Here is a 19,034-nt window from a genome sequence, read left to right as displayed (position 1 = left end):
GAGAACAACATTCCTGAACGAAGAAGGTCCAGCCAACACCCATCACCCAGAGACAGTCTGTTACGTTTTTAGCTTACTCTGCTCTGAGGATTATTCTTCTCATTCTCCTTCATTTAGACCCCCCTCTTTCAACTTCTCTAAGCATTTCTTCATTCATTCACTCAACAAATATTGATGGTACTCCAGAAGTTGTGATCAGAAAAATATTAGAACTGTTCAAGGAGTTTTGAAGAAGGTGGAGATTCAATGCATCTCTTAGAAATCTTTTGGGAATTTGCACAGATCTGATCTGATTAGACTCTCTCTACTCAGGGAGATACGATTCTACCTTTACCTACGCAGGTGTCCAGTAAGTGCTTGCTGCATTGGATGAAAAATGTATACCTACACATGTACGTATGTGTGGTGATCCCTGATGTGCCCAAGTGCCTGTGACAAGGACGGTCATGGAGAGGTGTATCCACCTCACTTCACAGGTTCCAACATTTATGTTTTCACCTTGCAAATGCATGAAGAGAGTAGCAAGTCAAGTGCTTTTCAAGGAAACATCTAAATAAAGAAAAGCATTTGTAGATTTTCTCCAGGACAATCTTTATTCTGGCTTAGTTGTTGACTCTGGGGAAAGTTGGGTACCAAATGGTTTAATAATAATTTCCTTACATGAAATGTTTTCTTTGATTTCCTTTGTGTAGATGTTATTTCTCTGTGTAACTGTTTCACTCTCAGCCAAGAAGGAAGAATGGAATTGTTGTGAAGTCAACTTATCGAGATTATTAACAATTATGAATCATTTTAATAGGGTTTTCTTGATTTTAATAGAATTTTCTTCTCCCTTTATATACTGTGTAACTTCTCTATTGCTGCATCACATACCACTGTAAGACTCAGTGGTTTAAAACAACAGCCATTTCGTTGTTCACCAGGTGTGCTGGCTGGGCTCAGCGTGGATGGCTGTGTTTGTTCCACATGGAGTCGCCTGGGACAACTCAGCCAGCAGGAAAGATCCACGAAAGCCTCACCTCCACGTCTGGGAGCTTGGCGCTAGCCGTGGGCTAGGGTGCTTTAGTAACCCTGGAAGTGGCCTCCCTCTCCAAGTCAGCTCTCTGGAGCAAGGTGGCCTGGGTTTCTCTACACGGTGGTTGGGTTTTTGAAAGCGAGAGCAGAAGCTACAAGGCCTATTAATATCTGGGTTTCAAAATTCCAGAACTTCACTTCTACTACATTCCTCTTGGTCAAAGCAAGCCGCAGGGTTGACCCAGAGTCAAGGGGTAGAGAAGCAGACTACATCTCGTGATGGGTGAAACGTTAAAGTCACACTGCAAAGGGGTACTGACACAAGACGGTATACCTCACTAGATGCGGTTTTAAAGTCTTTCTGCCGAGTTGGGTGAGAGGTGACCTGGAGGGACTCACTGAGCCCAGATACACCCAGCAGAATCAAAGCAGCCCACAAGGAGGGCTGATATGACTTAACAAGGGCCTCCGTGAGGGCCACCCTGCGTCTAGCGGGCAGGGGGTTGGCTGAAATGAGGACTATTGTTCAAAGCCCATTGCATGGACCTGGCAGCCCAACAGATCCAGGTTCAAATTCCAGTGTTGCTATCTATGTGCCAGTCCTGGCAGGTTCCCAACCTCTACAAACCTTTTTTTCTCAAGCACAGAAGAGGCATAATATTATTAGGGGCCTCCCAAAGGTTTGTGTGAATAAAGTGTTTCAGATGAAGTGCTTAGCAGAGAACCTGGTAAAGGGTGAGTGCTTAATAAACAATAGCTCCTATTTCACTGGGAATGAAAGACTTTCCTCCAAAAGAAATGCCCCTCCTGACTGCACAGCCTGCTGGTAGAAGGCAGGCTGGGCTTTCCCTGGCTGGGAAGCAAGAGTGTGACTCAAAATACTAACCGATCTCTGTGGCCCTGGACTAGCCAATCAAAACTGAAGCCAGTCAGCCAGTTGTAGGGCCCTGCTGTGCTGAGCAATAGCCCTTAAATTACTGGATTGGGAAAGATTCAGGAGATCTCAGGGGATAGGCCAGGGCAAGCAGGGTGGCAGAAGAGCCTGTGAAGGCCTTGGAGCAGTGGCTATTCACCAATACATGCAAAAATATTTCAATGTCATAACTCTAAGGATGGCCACAGAGGTGTGAACCGGCTAAGACGACAGCCTTATCCAGAACCATAAGTGCCAAGGCCCCTCCTCTGGAGGTGACTTACCTTCTCCGCATAAGCAGCAAGGAGTAAGGCAGTTAATACACCATGCGACGCACTCAGCACAGAGCCAGGTCCTGGCCGCTGGTAAGCGTGATGACTGTTCCCACCACCACACACAGCTCGGCAGCTGTGCACTGACCAAAGGGGTCTGGCCACTCCAAGCCATGTTCCCATGAGGTGTCTGGCATTTTCTCATTCCCTAAAACCACTGTAGAGCTTAGGAGAACCCTGACGTCCTCATAAAATTTTGTGAGAACGAGTTGAGATTGTATCATTGTGTGTTTAGCCCAGGGTTTGACAAGAATTATATGTTCACTGTTGCTGCTTTATCATTGCATTGCTGCTGATGAAAACACTACCTTTCCTACCAAACCACTCTGCCCATTGCCTGCGGCACACAAAGTGTTCCTTGCCCTTCCAAGTTTCGCAGGGGCCTGTCTAGTGCACCTCCAAGGGTTAAAGCTTTCCCACATGCCAAACCCCTCTTCAGTTCCTGCGGCCTCCGTAAATCTTTCTGTGACAACTTTCGCCTTCCTCTTTTGAACCCCAGAGCATCAACTGTCAGCATAATTCACTTGGTAATTAATCATTCTGCGCCTTGTCAGGGCTCCGCACCAGAGTTAACCGGATCATGCTGAACTGTCTCTGCACCTTCCCGTTGCCCACCACACCCCCCAACCTTTGGATGTCCCTGAAGCTCCCAGCCCAGTTCTAGCACCCAGGAGGAGCTAGGAGTATTCATTTGGAGAATGAGATGAGATACGGCAGTGACTTAAAGGGTTAAGAGCAAAGTGCCTATGGAAGGTTCTGTGATGATTGTGAACAAAACCTGTACAAAAGAAAATCAGTCAGTCAATGAGGCAGGAAAGGACATTTTTTCATTAGCAGTCACACTGACTGACGGACAGTGTGTAAGTGTATAAATGAATGGTATAAACATAAAATCAATCTGTATTAATAACAATATTTTATCTGTGTTAAAATGTCTGTGATCTTGGAAGTTCCCATTGTTGGCAGCAGATTCCAAACCTGACTAGGATCCACGAGGATGTGAGTTCCATCCCCGACCTTGCTCAGTGGGTTGCCGGGGTAGCTGTAGTGTACGTAGCTTACAGACGCAGCTCAAACCTGGCATTCCTGTGGCTGTGGTATAGGCTGTAGGCCGGCAGCTGCTGCTCAGACGAGACCCCTAGCCTGGGAACTTCCCTATGCTGCAGGTGTGGCCATAGGAAGCAAAAAAAAAAAAAAAAAAAGTCTGCAATCTTGTTTGAAAATGGGTCCCACTGCTTAAAACAAAAACTGCAACACAAGTTTGAAAAAGACTGTTTCCTATCATACATCTGGTAATTAACCCTTAATGACCTAAAAAATCGCTGGCATTGTTGTCTTGTATCGTCCATATGTGTGGACCACATATTAATTAATTGTGGTCTTTGTTTAAAAAAACGTTGGGGAAATTGAGTTCAGTTGCAGAAGCAGCAGGGAGCTGAGCTGGGCTTTCTGCCATTCTGGTCCGCCCTGCCTTTCTCCAGTCAGAGGAACCCCCCCACCCCCACCCTGTTCACTTCAGAGGAGTGGGCACAGAAGATCAGACATGGACTGGCATCACTTTCTAAGATTTTACAGAGACATGCCCACCTGCGTTCCTCTCCTAGTCCATCCTTACGCTGATGACATGAGTGATGGCCAAGGGCCACTGATGTCTTGGCTTCCCTGGCTGTGCTGGCTCTTCTTCATCAAACCGGTGCTCCAGACCTCCTACTCCTAAGAGCCTGCAGTGTGTTGCCGGGTTTGTGCAGTCCCATTTCAGGACTGGTGGAGTCTGTGGACTATCTGGAGTTCTTCCCAGGAGGGAGAGCTCAAGCATCGTGGGTGCCCGTGACCTACTGTCACAGATGTTTCAATTCACTTAGAGCAAAGAGTTTTAAGTAAGAGTTAAAATAGAAGGCCATTTCCCATAGACGATATGCACATGCTGAAATGAGACTAATTTGTATCCCAGGCTTCTCCACTGATGTGCTGTAAGATCTTGGGAAAGTGATTTAACGTCGAGCTTCAGTTTCCTCATTTTTTAAAAAAAGACAAGAGTAATACCTGCCTTTTAGGCATTTTGAGGATAAGGGAGGACGGCACAACCATATATATAAGTGTTTTGAGAGTATCTGGCATTCAACGAATGTTAGCTATTATTTTTAGTTAATGAAGTTACAGTTAAATCAGCAAGGCCTCACTCTCACTGACCCACTTGTAAAAAGCTTTCCTGAATGATAACGAAAGGCTGGAGGGGTAGCTAAGCCGTGCTAAATTGCTCACAGTCTCAGGAATATAAAATAGACTACCTTGCACCCAGAAACATCCATCATGTACTGGGGAATTCAGACATGCATCTCCACCTAAAGCCAAAGGCATTTCTTCAGGAGCAAAATTCTTAAGCTTACTGATGACTTTCCTTTCTTTTTAAAATACAAGGACTTTGAGATCATGCCTACAGCCCCAAAATGTCAGGACGCACAGCAGTAAGAAGATACAACTTTTTTTTTTTTTCTGTCTTTTTGCCTTTTCTAGGGCTGCTCCCGCAGCATATGGAGGTTCCCAGGCCAGGGGTCTAATCGGAGCTGTAGCCACCGGCCTACACCAGAGCCACAGCAACACGGGATCCGAGCCGCATCTGCCACCTACACCACAGCTCATGGCAACGCCAGATCCTTAACCCACTGAGCAAGGCCAGGGATCAAACCTGCAATTTCATGGTTCCTAGTCAGATTCGTTAACCACTGCGCCACAACGGGAACTTCAAGAAGATACAACTTTTGGAAGCACAGAGATATGGGTCAGAGTGTAGCTTAACCACAAATCATGTGATCCTGGAAAAGTCATTTAAATTCTATCAGCCTTTCTCTCTCTCTCTTCCTCTCTCCCCACTTCCCTCTCTCCCTCTCCCTCTCTCTCTTTCTTTCCCTTTCCTTCTCTCTCTCTCTCTCTCTCTCTCTCTCTCTCTCTCTCTCTCTCTCTCTCTCTCTCTCTCTCTCTCTCTCTCTCTCTCTCTCGCTCCCTCTCTCCCCTTCCCTCTCCTTCTCAATAGATGGGACAAAGTAACCATATCCTTCTGAATTGTTAAGAGGATTAAGTTAAAATACACCAAGCACATAAGCTGGACCTTTTTTTTCCATATGTGGCGTTAAGCAAGGTAATCTCTAAATGTCCATTTCTTCATGAATACATTGAGAATGAAAATAATCTGTTTTTTTAGACTTGAGTCACAACTGACATGCAACAAACTGCATTTATTTCAAGTGAACACTTCCATAATTTTTAATGTATGTATACACCTGCAAAACCACCACCACAATCAAGATAATGAACATAATATCCACAGCCCAAAATGGTGCCTCACACACCTTTGTAACCCTTCTCTCTCATCCCTCTCCATTTCACCCCCACCTGTGAATTCGGGCAATCAACTATCGATATAATTTCTATCATTCTACATTAGGTGAATCTCCTAGAATTTTAGATAAATACAATCATTATAGTATGTACTCTATCTTTGTGGGGGGGGGTGCACTCAGCATAACTATTTTGAGAGTTACAGAAGTGTGTATCCGTAGTTCATTCTTTTTGTTGCTGAGTAGTAGTCCATGAGATGAATATAGTCTGTTTATCCTTTTGTCTGCTGATAGACATTTGGGTTGTTTCCATTTTTAGGCTATTCCAGATAAAGCTGTGTTGAACATTTGTATACAAGTCTTTGTATGGACATAGGATTTCACTGCTCTCGGGTAAATTCCACTCCTAAGAACAGGATGGCTGGGGCGTATGGTTGGGTTAACTTGTGGGGAACTAAAAAGCTTTTTTCCAAAGCACTCTTACCATTGCACGTTCTTGCTAGCAAAGTGTGAGAGCTCCAGCCCCTCCACACCCCGACGGCTGGCATGGTCCGTCTACTACGAAATCAGTCGTTATTACCAGTGCGCAGCAGTCCTTCACTGTCATCTTCACTTGCGCTTCGCTAATGGACTAATGACTACGTTGATCAGTTTTTCAAGGGCTTCTTTGCCATTCAGGCATCTCCTCCACTGGAGGATAGGATCAAATCTCCTGGCCATGTCTTTATTTTGTTTTGTTTTCTCATTTTTTTCATTTAAGAGTTCTTTACATATTACGGACGTGAGACCTTTATCAGATATAGGTTTTGTAAACATTTTCTCAGATTCCAGCTTGTCCTTTCAAGTCTCCTACCGCCCTATTCCAAGAGTAGAAGTTTTAATTTTGATGAAGTCTAATTCATCAATTTTTTTCTTAAAATTCATGCTTTTTGTGTCATATCTTAGATATCTTTGCTTACTCCAAGGTTACAAAACTTCTATATTTTCTCCTAGAATTTTTATAGATTTAGGTGTGACATTTATATTTATGATCTATTTTGAAATTTTTTTGCATATGGTGTGAGTCATGGTCAAAGTCCTTTTTTGTTTGCTTTGTTTTGTTTCCCATATGGATGTACAATTTTTCCAGCACAATTGGTTGAAAAGACTACTGTTTTTCCACTGATTCGCCTTTGTGCTTTTGTTAAAAGTCAGTTCCTCATACATGTGGGAGTCTATTTTTTCAATTTGCTACTCTATTCCATTTTTATTACTACCTTTGCAGTGATACCATATTATAATAATTACAGAGGTTTTATAATGTCTTGAAATCAGTAGTGCTAGTCTACCAATTTTGTTCTTCTTTTTCAAAGTTTTTTGCCTGTTTTAGGTTCTTTGAAATTGCATTAAAATTTTACAATCGGTATGTCAATATCTACCAAAAAAAAGGCTAGTAGGATTTTTATTGGGGATTCAGCTATGAAATAATTTGACAGAATTGTCATTAATGACATCTTATGACCAACAGTAGTGTCTTAACAATGCTGAGTTGACTAACCCATAAATACAGCATACCTCTCAATTTTCTGAAGACTCCTTTAATTTTTCTTTGTGTATCCATCTTTCACCTCTTTTGTCAGACTTCTCCCTAAGTATTTTACACATTTTGATATTACTGAAAATACATTTTTTTCTTTCAATTTCCAATCGATTTCTTCTAATTGAGAAAAAAGAGTTGACTTTTGCATATTGATCTTATATTTATAACTTTGTTAAGCTTACTTGTCAGTTCCAGAATCATTTTGTATATTCCACTTCACTTTGTACAAAGACAGTAATGTTCTCTGTGAATAGAGTTTCACTTCTTTTTTCTCCCAATTTGGATGCTTTTTATTTACTTTTCTTGCCTGTTTGCATTGGCTAGAATGGCTAGTATAAAGCTGAAAAGATGTAATAGAGCTGACATCCTTGTATTGCTTCTGCTGTTAAGGGGAAAGCTTTAAGTGTTTCATCAATAAACATTTGTTTTTTTGTAGGTTTTCTGTACATATCCTTATGGCTAAGGAAATTGAATTCTATTTCTACATTGTTAAAAATTTTTTATCAGGAATAAATCTCAGATTTTGTAAAATGCTTTTTCTCATATATTAAGTTGATCATATATGGCTTTTCAGTTTGGGGCATGTTAATATAATAAATTACACTGATTTTTTTTTTTAATGCTGAACCACCTTTGAATTCCTGGGATAAAGCCACCTTAGCCTCTTTTTATATATTGTTGAATACGATTTGCTAAAATTTTGTTTTAAATATTCCCATAAGGGATATCTGTCTGCAGTTTTCTTATATTGATTTTCTCTGGTTTTGCTAACAAGTTAATGCTAATCTCAAAGAACTAATTAGGTAGTGTTTGTCTTCATCAATTTTCTGAGAGACTTCACATAAAATTGGTATCTTTTCTCCTCAAATGTATGGATGAATTCACTAGGAAGCCATTTGAGCATTTACTTTTCTTTATAGGAAAAGTTTTTAACTAAAAACTAATAAACCAAAGTTTTTTAACTAAAAATTCAGTATCTCAGATATTCAAGTTTATTTCTTATTGAGTGAATGTTGGTAATTTGAGTCTTTCAAGGAATTTTTCCTTTTCATCTAAGCTGTCAGATTTCTAGGCATAAAGTTGTTAATAACATTCCCATATTAGCCTTGTAACAGCTGTAGAATCTGAAATGATGCCATTTCTCCCATTCCTGATAAGAGAAGAACACATGTTCCTTGGATTAGTCTGGCTGCAGGTTTAATTTTTTGATCTTCTCAAATATATGCATTTTTTGTTTTCTCGTTATTTCTGCTTCGAACTTTATTGCTTCCTTTTCTCCTTTCTTTAGTATAATTTGCTCTTCTTTTTCTGCTTTTGTTTTTAAGATGGTACCTAAGATCACTATTTTATGAGTTATCTTTTTTCTGATATAGATGTAAAGATACATGCACCCCTATGTTCACTGCAGTGCTATTCACAATAGCCAAGACATGGAAACAACCTAAATGTCCACCAACGGATGAATGGATTAAAAAGATGTGCTACATATATAAGTGGAATACTACTCAGCCATAAAAAATTATGAAATAACACCATTTGAAGCAACACAGAGGCAACTACAGATTCTCATACTAAATGAAGCAAGTAAGAAAGACAAAGACAAAAACTATATGCTATCACTTATATGTGGAATCTAAAATGTGGCACAGATGAACCTACCTACAAAACAGAAACTGAATCATGGACTTGGATAACAGACTTGTGGTTGCCAAGGGGGAGGGAGGAGGGAGTGAGATGGATGGGGAGATTGGGGTTTTGGGATGCAAAATGTTACATTTAGAATGGATAAGCAATGAAGCCCTAGTGTATAGCACAGAGAACTATATCCATTCTCTTGAGATATACCGTAATGGAAGATAATATGAGGAAAAGAATGTGTATATATATTCATATGACTGGGTCACTATGCCATATAGCTGAAACTGACTCAACACTGTAAGTCAACTATACCTTAATAAAAAAAAATAATTTTTAAAAAGCACTAAATACAACACCTGTTTCTGATGAAAACTCTCCAGAAAGTGGGCACAGAGGGAAACTACCTCAACATAATAAAAACCATATACGAAAAACTCACAATTAACATAATTCTCAATGATGAAAAACTTAAAGCATTTCTAATAAAATCAGGAACAAGACAACGATGTCCATTTTCACCACTACTATTCAACATAGTTTCGGAAATCCTAACCATGGCAATCAGAGAAGAAAAAGAAATAAAAGGAATCCAAATTGGAAAAGAAGTAAAACTATCACTGCTTGAAGATGACATGATATTATACCTAGAAAACCCTAAAGACACTACCAGAGAACTGCTAGAACTCACCAATGAATTTGGCAAAGTTGCAGGTTACAAAATTAATACACAGAAGTCGACTGCATGTCTGTATATTAACAATGGAAGATCAGAAAGAGAGATCAGAGAAACCATCCCATTTAGCATCACATCAAGAAGAATTAAATGCCTAGGAATAAATTTACCTAAGTAGACAAAAGACCCATACTCTGAAAACTCTAAGACACTGATGTAAGAAACAAAGATGATGCAAACAGATGGAAAGATATGCATGCTCCTGGACTGGAAGAATTAATGTTGTCAAAATGACTGTACTACCCAAGGCAATCTGCAGATTCAATGCCATCCCTATCAAATTACTAAGGACATTTGTCACAGAACTAGGACAGAATATTTTAACATTCGTATGGAAACATAAGAGACCCCAAATAGCCAAAGCAACATTGAAAAATAGAAACGGAACTGGAAGAATCAGGCTCCATGACTTCAGACCCTACTACAAAGCTACAGTCATCAAAGACAGTATAATACAGGCACAAAAACAGAAAAATACATCAATGGAACAGGATAAAAAGCCCAGAAATAAACCCAAGCACCTAGGGCCAACAAAGGAGGCAAGAACATACAGTGAAAAGAAAGATTTTCTCTTCAATAAATGCTGCTGGGAAGTTCCCATTGTGATGCAGCAGAAACAAATCTGACTAGGAACTATGAGGTTGTTGGTTAGACCCCTGGCCTTGCTCAGTGGGTTAAGGATACAGCACTGCCATGAGACATGGTGTGGTTTGCAGATGTGGCTTGGATCCTGTGTTGCCGTGGCTGTGGTGTAAGCCAGCAGGTGTAGCTTCGATTTGACCCCTAGCCTGGAAACCTCCATATGCTACAGATGCAGCCCTAAAAAGCAAATAATAATAATAATAATAATAATATAAGTAAATGGTGCTGGGAAAACTGGAAAGTTACATGTAAAAGAATGAAATTAGAACACTCCCTAACACCATACACAAAGGAGGATCAGAGACCTAAATGTAAGACCAGATACAATAAAACTAGAGGAAAACATAGGCAGAACACTCTTTGACATAAATCAGCAACATCATGTTTTATCCACCTCCTAAAATAATGACAATGGAGACAAAATTAAATCAATGGGACCTAATTAAACTCAAAAGCTTTTGCACAGCAAAGGAAACCAGTTTAAAAAAAAAAAAAAAGAAAGAAAATACAACCCACAAAATGGGAGAAAACCTTTGCAAATGATGCAACAGACAAGGGCCTAATCTCCAAAATATACAAACAGCTCATATAACTCAAGAACAACAAAAAACAACAACCCAATCGAAAAACATGCAGAAGACCTAAATAGACATTTCTCCAAAGACAACATATGAATGGCCAACAAGCACATGAAAAAATGCTCAAATCACTAATTATTAGAGAAATGCAAATCAAAACTACAATGAGGTACCACCTAACACAGATCAAAATGGCTATCATTAACATCTCAACAAATAACAAATGCTATAGAGGGTGTGGAGAAAAGGGTACCCTCCTTCACTGTTGGTGGGAATGTGAATTGGTACAACCATTATGGAAAATTGTATGGAGGTACCTCAGAAAACTAAATAGAGAACTACCATATGACCCAGCAATCCCACTCCTGGACATATATCTGGACAAAACATTCATTCAAAAAGATACATGCACCCCTATGTTCATTGCAGCACTATTCACAATAGCCAAGACATGGAAACAATCTAAATGTCCATCGACATATGAATAGGTTAAGAAGATGGGGCAGATATATACAATGGAATACCACTCAACCTATAAAAGACAAACTAATGCCATTTCAGCAACATGGATGAAACTGGAGATTCTCATACTCAGTGAAGTAAGCCAGAAAGAAAAAGACAAACGCCATATGATATCATTTATTTGTGGAATCAAAAAAATGCCACAGATGATCCTGTCTACAAAACAGAAACAGATCGTGGCCAAGGAGAGCAGACTTGCAGTTCCCAGGGGAGGGGAGGAGGGAGTGGGATGGATGATGGGTGGGGAGGTTGGGTTTTCGGATGCAAACTGCTACACTTGAAATGGACTCGCAATGGGGCCCACCTGCACAGCCCAGGAACTGCATGCCTGGGTCACTTTGCTGTACAACAGAATCTGAAGAAACACTGTAAATCAACTATACTTTAATAAAAAAATTAAAAAGCTCTAAGTAAAACACTGTTTAGCAGCATCCCAAAATTTCTCAGTTTTTTTTTTTAATTTTAATTCATTTCAAATACTTTGAATTCTCCTCTGATTTCTTCCTTGACCCACATGTTACTTAGAAGTATGCTACTCCGTTTCTAAACATTTGGGGATTTTTCAGAAATCTTTCTCCTCTTGATTTCTAATTTAGTTCTATTACAATCTGAGATTATACTGTAATCATTCTAAATTTACTGAGACTTATTTTATGACTCAGGGGTCCGCCTTGGTAAATTTTTTGTGTACATTTGAAAATAAAGTATATTCTACTGATGTTGAGAGAGCTATGTAAATACCAATCAGGCCAGGTTGGTTGACAGTGTTGTTCGAGACTGCTATGTACTTGGAGAATTCCTGCCTGTGTGTTTGAGGGGAGGTATATAATCTCTGAAGACAATTATGCTTTTGTTTATTCTTCTTGCAGTTCTATCAGTTTTTGCCATGTGTTTTGAAGCTGTGTCGTTAGGCATATAATAAACATTTAGGACTGTTATGTCCTCTTGATGATTTGACCTACTTATCATTATGAAATTACTTTCTTTGTCCCTAGTAATATTTTTTGTTTTGAAATCTATTTTGTCTGGTATTAATATAATCACTTCAGCTCCTTTTTGGCTACTGTTATCAAGATACCTATTTTCCTATTCTTTCACCTATGTGTGTCTTCACACTTCTTACAAGCAGCATATTACTGGGTCTTGCTTTTTTAGCCTATTTCACAATCTCTGCTTCACTGGAGTAGTTACATTTAATATGATAACTGATCTATTATGTTTAAGTTCTTCATCCTGGTTTTTGATTTCTATATGTGTCTTTTGTTCTTTGCTTTTTCTTTCTGCATTTTTGAGGGACTAAATATTTTTTAAAATATAATTTGTCTCTTTTGTTGGCTTATTAGTTGTTAATCTTGCTCTGTTGTTCTAGTGATTTCACTGGAGTTTACAGAACACATCTTTAACTTATCACAGTTTATCTTCAAGTGATAATATACCACTTCATACAGAGTATTAGACCTTAACAATAGCACACTTCCATTTCTCACCTCTAGGTTTTAATGCTATCATTCTCACATATTTGTGTATATATATATGTATTATAAATTCCCCAATACATTACTGTTATTTTTATTTAGTCAATTATCTTTTAAAGTTATTTAAATAATAAATACTATCTACCTGTGTAATTACCATTTTTATATGCTTTATCCCTATATATAAATTCCCTCTGGTATCACTATCCTTCTGCCGAAAGGACTTCTTCCAACATTTCCTGTAATGTAGGTCTGCTAGTGGTGAATTCTCTCAGCTTTTGTATGCCTGAAAACATCTTTATTTTGCCTTCATTTTTGAAATATATGTTTAACATGTATAGAATTCTCTGCTGATAGTATCTTTCTTTCAGTTCCTTAAAGATGCTTCTCCCTTGCATTGTTTCTAATGAGAAATTTTCTGGCATCCTTATTTCTGTTTCTTTGTACACAAGGTCCCATTTCCCTCTGATGGCAATAATTTTTTTCTTTTTCTTTTTTTACTTTTTATAATGATTTTTATTTTTTCCATTATAGCTGGTTTACAGTGCTCTGCCAATTTTCTATTGTACAGCAAGGTGACCCGGTCACACATACATGGATACATTCTTTTTTCTCACATTATCATGCTCCATCATCAGTGCTATACAGCAGGATCTCATTGCTAATCCATTCCAAAGGCAATAGTTTGCATCTATCAACCCCAAATTTCCAGTCCATCCCACTCCCTCCCCCTCCCACTTGACTTTGAAAAAACAGATCATGTGCTGTGCTGTAATTTTATTTATATTTCTTGTGTTTGCCGCTCATTTATTTTCTTAGATTTGCGATGATCAGATGCAGAAATCTAATCTGGAGTTTAAAGGAAGTAATAGCTCACATGACCCAGAGGTAATAAAGATAAAACACCTTATACCAATAGCCCATCTGAAAAGTCTCCTGGATCAAAGGCTATAATCAGGGATGGTACCTGGAAAATAAACTTTGTGGAGAGACTTGTTTCAAACCTCTGTTTTGGGGTCATTCAAGTATTATAAGGCTTTCTATGAATGGGAGATACTTCAGGCTGACTCCTGTGTTTCAAGGAAAGAGTAGAGAAAAACCCTGAGAGCGGGTATAAAGAAATGAGGGATTTTCAGCAATTTGACAGACCAAATTTGGAATGGAATTTCACACGGAAACAAATTTATTGTATCAAAGATGTCTCAAAAATGCTTCCCAATAATGACTCTATTTATATAATTCTCTGGTAGATGTGTTCTGTGGTCTAGCCTTTTCTAAGAGTTTTAGAGCGCACTAAAAAAATCTGAATGCACAAAGGAGAAGGAGGTAGAAGAGAGGTAAAAGGGAGGGGAGGGCAAATGTTCAAACTTACGACTGCACTCGAAAATTTTGGTTTTGCAGGTGTATTTTAAGAATATTTTAAGAATATCTCTGCTGCCATTCCTCGTCTCCTTTCACAAGCCTCCATTTCAGAAAATGCCTTTGTCATGGCAAATCATCATACAAACTGGTATGGAAACAACACAGGTAGGTCTAAAGGAGAGGGGGAAACAATTATGTTTATAAAGTGTAGACTTTTGGTAAGAGGAATAAAGCTATAAATAAAAGAAAATGCTAAAAGGATTTCATGAAGAACATATTCCTGTCTGCTGGGAGACACAACAGCTGAACGTGGGCAAAGCAACATGATTCAGGCAAAGCACTGAACCCTGGAACAGGCAGAGTCAATACAAATGGGAGACAGCGGCTTCTTGTGATGCTGCTGATGCAGAGCAGCCTCGTTCTTCTCAGACTCACAGAAATGCTTGATAACACATTCTTCACAAAGTGTAGAATTCAAAGTCCAATGTGAAAGAAGCACAAGGAATGCCCAAGGGTCACAAATGAAAAGGGAAAGCAATAAAGGGAAGGTAGTATCACGGTGGATTAAAGGAGTGTAGGACCATATAAAGGCTCTAGGGAGTGGAAGCTGGGGTTTTAAGAGTCCTCTCAGGAACCCAGGGTGACATGGGACACAGCCCCACGTTATAGCGATACAGTATTCTGTGCAACAGAGCTCTCATAGGGATAGCAAATCCTCCCTATCTAGTATTCCATTTTATAATTACATCAAAAGTTAACTGCTCATTCTCAACTGACAGATATCTGGGTTATTTCTGCTCTTTAGGAATACAGACATTGGTGCAAGTATAAACAACTGGTGAATTGATATCTGTGGAGTCAGTCTCCTCCACCACCTTTTTTTTCCCTCTGAGAAGTTTTAGCCATCATTGCTCTCTTGCTGCTCTGCATGAATTTCAAAATTAACCCCTCAAACCAAACCAAATGCCCCACCACACACACACACACACACACACAGACCTGTTCTTATACTATGTTTAAAAGTTTAGTAAAGAATGATAAAGAAAATTTTAGCAGAAACACGATATGGTAATATTAATATCAAATTACACTAGGGCAAAATGCATCTTTAGGGACAGAACAGTACCCTACTTGATGAAATTTAAAGTTTACCAGGAAGATATGACAATCCTGACCCAGTATAAATGAACCACAGTCTTCAAATGTATAAGAAAAATAAGTAGACTCTAGATGAGAAATTGATCAAACAATCACCATGGGGTATTTTAACACATCTCTCTTGGAAACTGATAGATTAAGCAAGCTATGGATAAATAAGGTGATGAAAGATTTGAACAGCAAAATAATATTGATTTGGCAGACATATCCTACAAACAGAATAAACACTATGGATAAATAAGGTGATGAAAGATTTGAACAGCAAAATAATATTGATTCAGCAGACATATCCTACAAATAGAATAAACACTATGGATAAATAAGGTGATGAAAGATTTGAACAGCAAAATAATATTGATTCAGCAGACATATCCTACAAATAGAATAAACACATTCTTTTCAAGTACACAAGGATAATCACAAAAATTGACTGCGTTCTGGACCATAAAAGAAGTTTCCATCAAGCGATCAATGAGAAACACTGAATTTTATAATTATAAGGCAATAGCATTAGAAATCAATAGCAAAAAGAATGCTCTTCAAAAATCTATATACACAGCTCGTATAGAGTTTTTCAGTTTGCCAAGCTCTTGGAAAGAGAATTGTTCAATGGCCTCTCCCATAAAAGTTTAGAAAAATGACTTAAGCTTTGGGATCAACCAGACCCTGGTGGGATTCTAGCTCATTACAGTAGCCTTGTGACCTTGGGCGAGTGACACAGCCTTTCTGTGCTTCTACCTCTGCAGACAGAGTGTAAAGTGCCTTTCTCATAGGGCTAGATGAGGATTCAATGAGATAACACACAGCATAAGACTGCAAAGAAATATCTGATGTTGGGGGTTTTTATTAGGTTTTATTTAATTTTGTTCAGTTATTGTTGGTATTATTATTATCATACTAACAGCTGCTTTTCAACATCACAAAGTCAATTTTTCTCTGGATTTCTGTCCTGGTACAGCCACCCTTTTTCAAGTATGAACCACAGGTTAAATTTCAGTAGAGGAGGCCAAGAAAAGTAATTAGCTTCTGGTTTCTCACACGGGGATTCTCGGGGTGGTCGTGGCTCCCAAGGAAACTCTTCTTCCAATTTCCCTATTTAAAGCACCCAAAGAGACCCATTCAGATTTGACTATCTATTAGCAAACATGTGGACTAGTGATTTTTTCCCCCTCTATTTTTTTTTTTTTTTGGTCTTTTTTGCTATTTCTTTGGGCCACTCCCGCGGCATATGGAGGTTCCCAGGCTAGGGGTCCAATCGGAGCTGTAGCCCCCAGCCTACGCCAGAGCCACAGTAACACGGGATCCGAGCCACGTCTGCAACCTACACCACAGCTGATGGCAACGCCAGATCTCATTAACCCACTGAGCAAGGGCAGGGACCAAACCTGCAACCTCATGGTTCCTAGTCGGATTCGTTAACCACTGCACCACGACGGGAACTCCTTTTTTCCCCCTCTATTACCTTTGTTACCTCTTCTTTGAAATCCTTCCAAGTCCTCTATGGATGAGTATGGAGTTGTGGATATTTAAAATGCTAATAAACTAGCAGCAAAGTGACTGGGGTTAGAAAGCCTGCTGTGTCTCCTTTAGCCTGCTGGTGACCCTAAAGGGGTCTGTCTAATGGGGAAAGTCCCTTTTTGCTAGGGAAATGGAAGACACTTCTGGGGAGCAAAGAGAACTTAAACTGACATATTTATGCACCAGTTGAGGTTATTAGCGCCTCCCCCAACCCCACCTGTGGCCCTCACAGCCGCACCTCCCTTCCCCCCAGGGAACATTTATGCTCCCTTCAAATCTGACACATATACAGAAAGGGAGGGAGGGAAGGAGGTACTTTATTGGAACAAAGTTCAAGAAGATATGGGAAGTGTGACAAATCAAATTAGCAGGGGTCATGGAGAAGAGACAGTCCCAGGAAACTGGAAAGGTGAGCAAAAAACACTGGGTCTGCCGCGGGATGTTTCCAGGCACCTCTGACAATAATGACAAGGAGACATGAGTGATGACAGAAACAAAAGTCCCCTTACAGATGCTACATAAGATAACAATGAAAACGCAATGCATATAGTCATCAAATAAAATACAGTTTTCCTGGTTAAAAAAAAAAATCATTTCTTTGAAGATTTGTTGATAGGGGAGAAAGCTTGTGATAGAATGATAAATAAGTAAATACCTGTGAGTGCACTGGAGGGTGATCATTCTTTCTTCATTATTTTGCTCTGTACCTTTCTCATATTGTACCATAAATGTGCACTACTTCTACTGCCATAGGCTGAACCAACATGGAGGGACATGGACGCCAAATTAAACACTGGGAATGCACTGATTGGGGCGAAAGACTGTGCCTAATTTGTCTTTTTATCCCATGTACCTGCAAAAAGATGGGGGGTATGGAGGGTGCTCAGAGAGTGTCTGTTCAAAGGAGTGAAGAGGAATTGGATTCTGTGAGCACTGAGGCTCATGAGCAAGAGCATAATGAGAAGAGAGTAAACATCACACTACACAAGCACTCATAGTGGGATGTGACCAAAAGGTCCTCTGTTTGTTTCTCCTACTGTTCCTCTGATGTTCTTCCTTATTGAAGTATAAGTGACGTACAATAAGCCACAAATGTTTAAATGGAACAATTTGACGAATTTTGATGTGTATACACCCCCATTTAAGCATGAGCACAATCAAGATAGTGAACATTTCAATTACCCCTGAAAGCTTCCTCCTCACATCCCTTTAAACAGGCTTTGAGACGGAGGCCTGTGTGCAGGTTTACCCAGGAGCACTCTCAGGAATAAGCTCTCTGCAGGAGTGAGGCAAGCAGGACTGGGGTCGAACTGTAAGCAGGCTCAGCAGAGGCTTTGACCACCCGACCCCACGTGGAGCTCTTCAGAGCTGCCTCACATTGAGACAAGGGAGCCTGTCCTATCCTTTGTACCCCACTTCTGCCAGCCATCTGGATATGGACTTCCCCCTGGGGAGGAGCTTAACTCTGACAGCTGCCTTTGACCTAAGGTAATTCCTGGGCGGGGGGACTCAGCTATGAGCCTCAGCCAGCAACTTTCCCAGCAGCTGCAAGAATAAAAACCTGCATCATCCAGAGGGATCGGGGTGGGGCACCACAACATCCACCTCCAACGGGGCCAGTGAGGGATACTAGGGCAGACAGACCTGGTCCTTACCCTTACGGAATGAACAGGTGCTCAGGGGAATTCCGTCCAACCAAACCAAAGCTTCTGCCTGCACTGTGCCATGCACTATTCTAAGCACTGCACGCTTCTCACAACCACACCATCACACCCTGGGAATGTAGATGAGGCAATTGCAACACAGAGAGGCCAAATAATCACCCAACATTACATAATCAGCAAGCTCAGAGCTCACAATCAAGACTCCAGGCTGTGTGGTACTATTTTACATTTTTAACTACTACAATCTGCGGCCTCTCTGAGCTTGTATTTCCACTCCAGTTTTTTTTATTATGTTTTATGTTGCATATCTTTATCTTGCAAAAGGTACCATTTTTACATTTTATGTTCAAAATGCAAAAATTGGCAGTTTGACATACACAGAGTCTATAAATCATTCAATGCCTGTATTAGAAATTACCAAAGTAACATCTGCAAAGTTACATGATATTTTGTCACTACATTACTACAAGGCTATCATTATAGCTTGTAATCATGATGGAATGAAAACACCATCCTAGAATTAGTGGGATTCAAAGGAGTTAGAATTGGAAATATATATTTCAACACATTC

The sequence above is a fragment of the Phacochoerus africanus genome, chromosome 4, assembly GCF_016906955.1.
Source record: "Phacochoerus africanus isolate WHEZ1 chromosome 4, ROS_Pafr_v1, whole genome shotgun sequence".
Classification (NCBI taxonomy): Eukaryota; Metazoa; Chordata; class Mammalia; order Artiodactyla; family Suidae; genus Phacochoerus; species Phacochoerus africanus.
Note: the sequence above shows the minus strand (reverse complement) of the source record.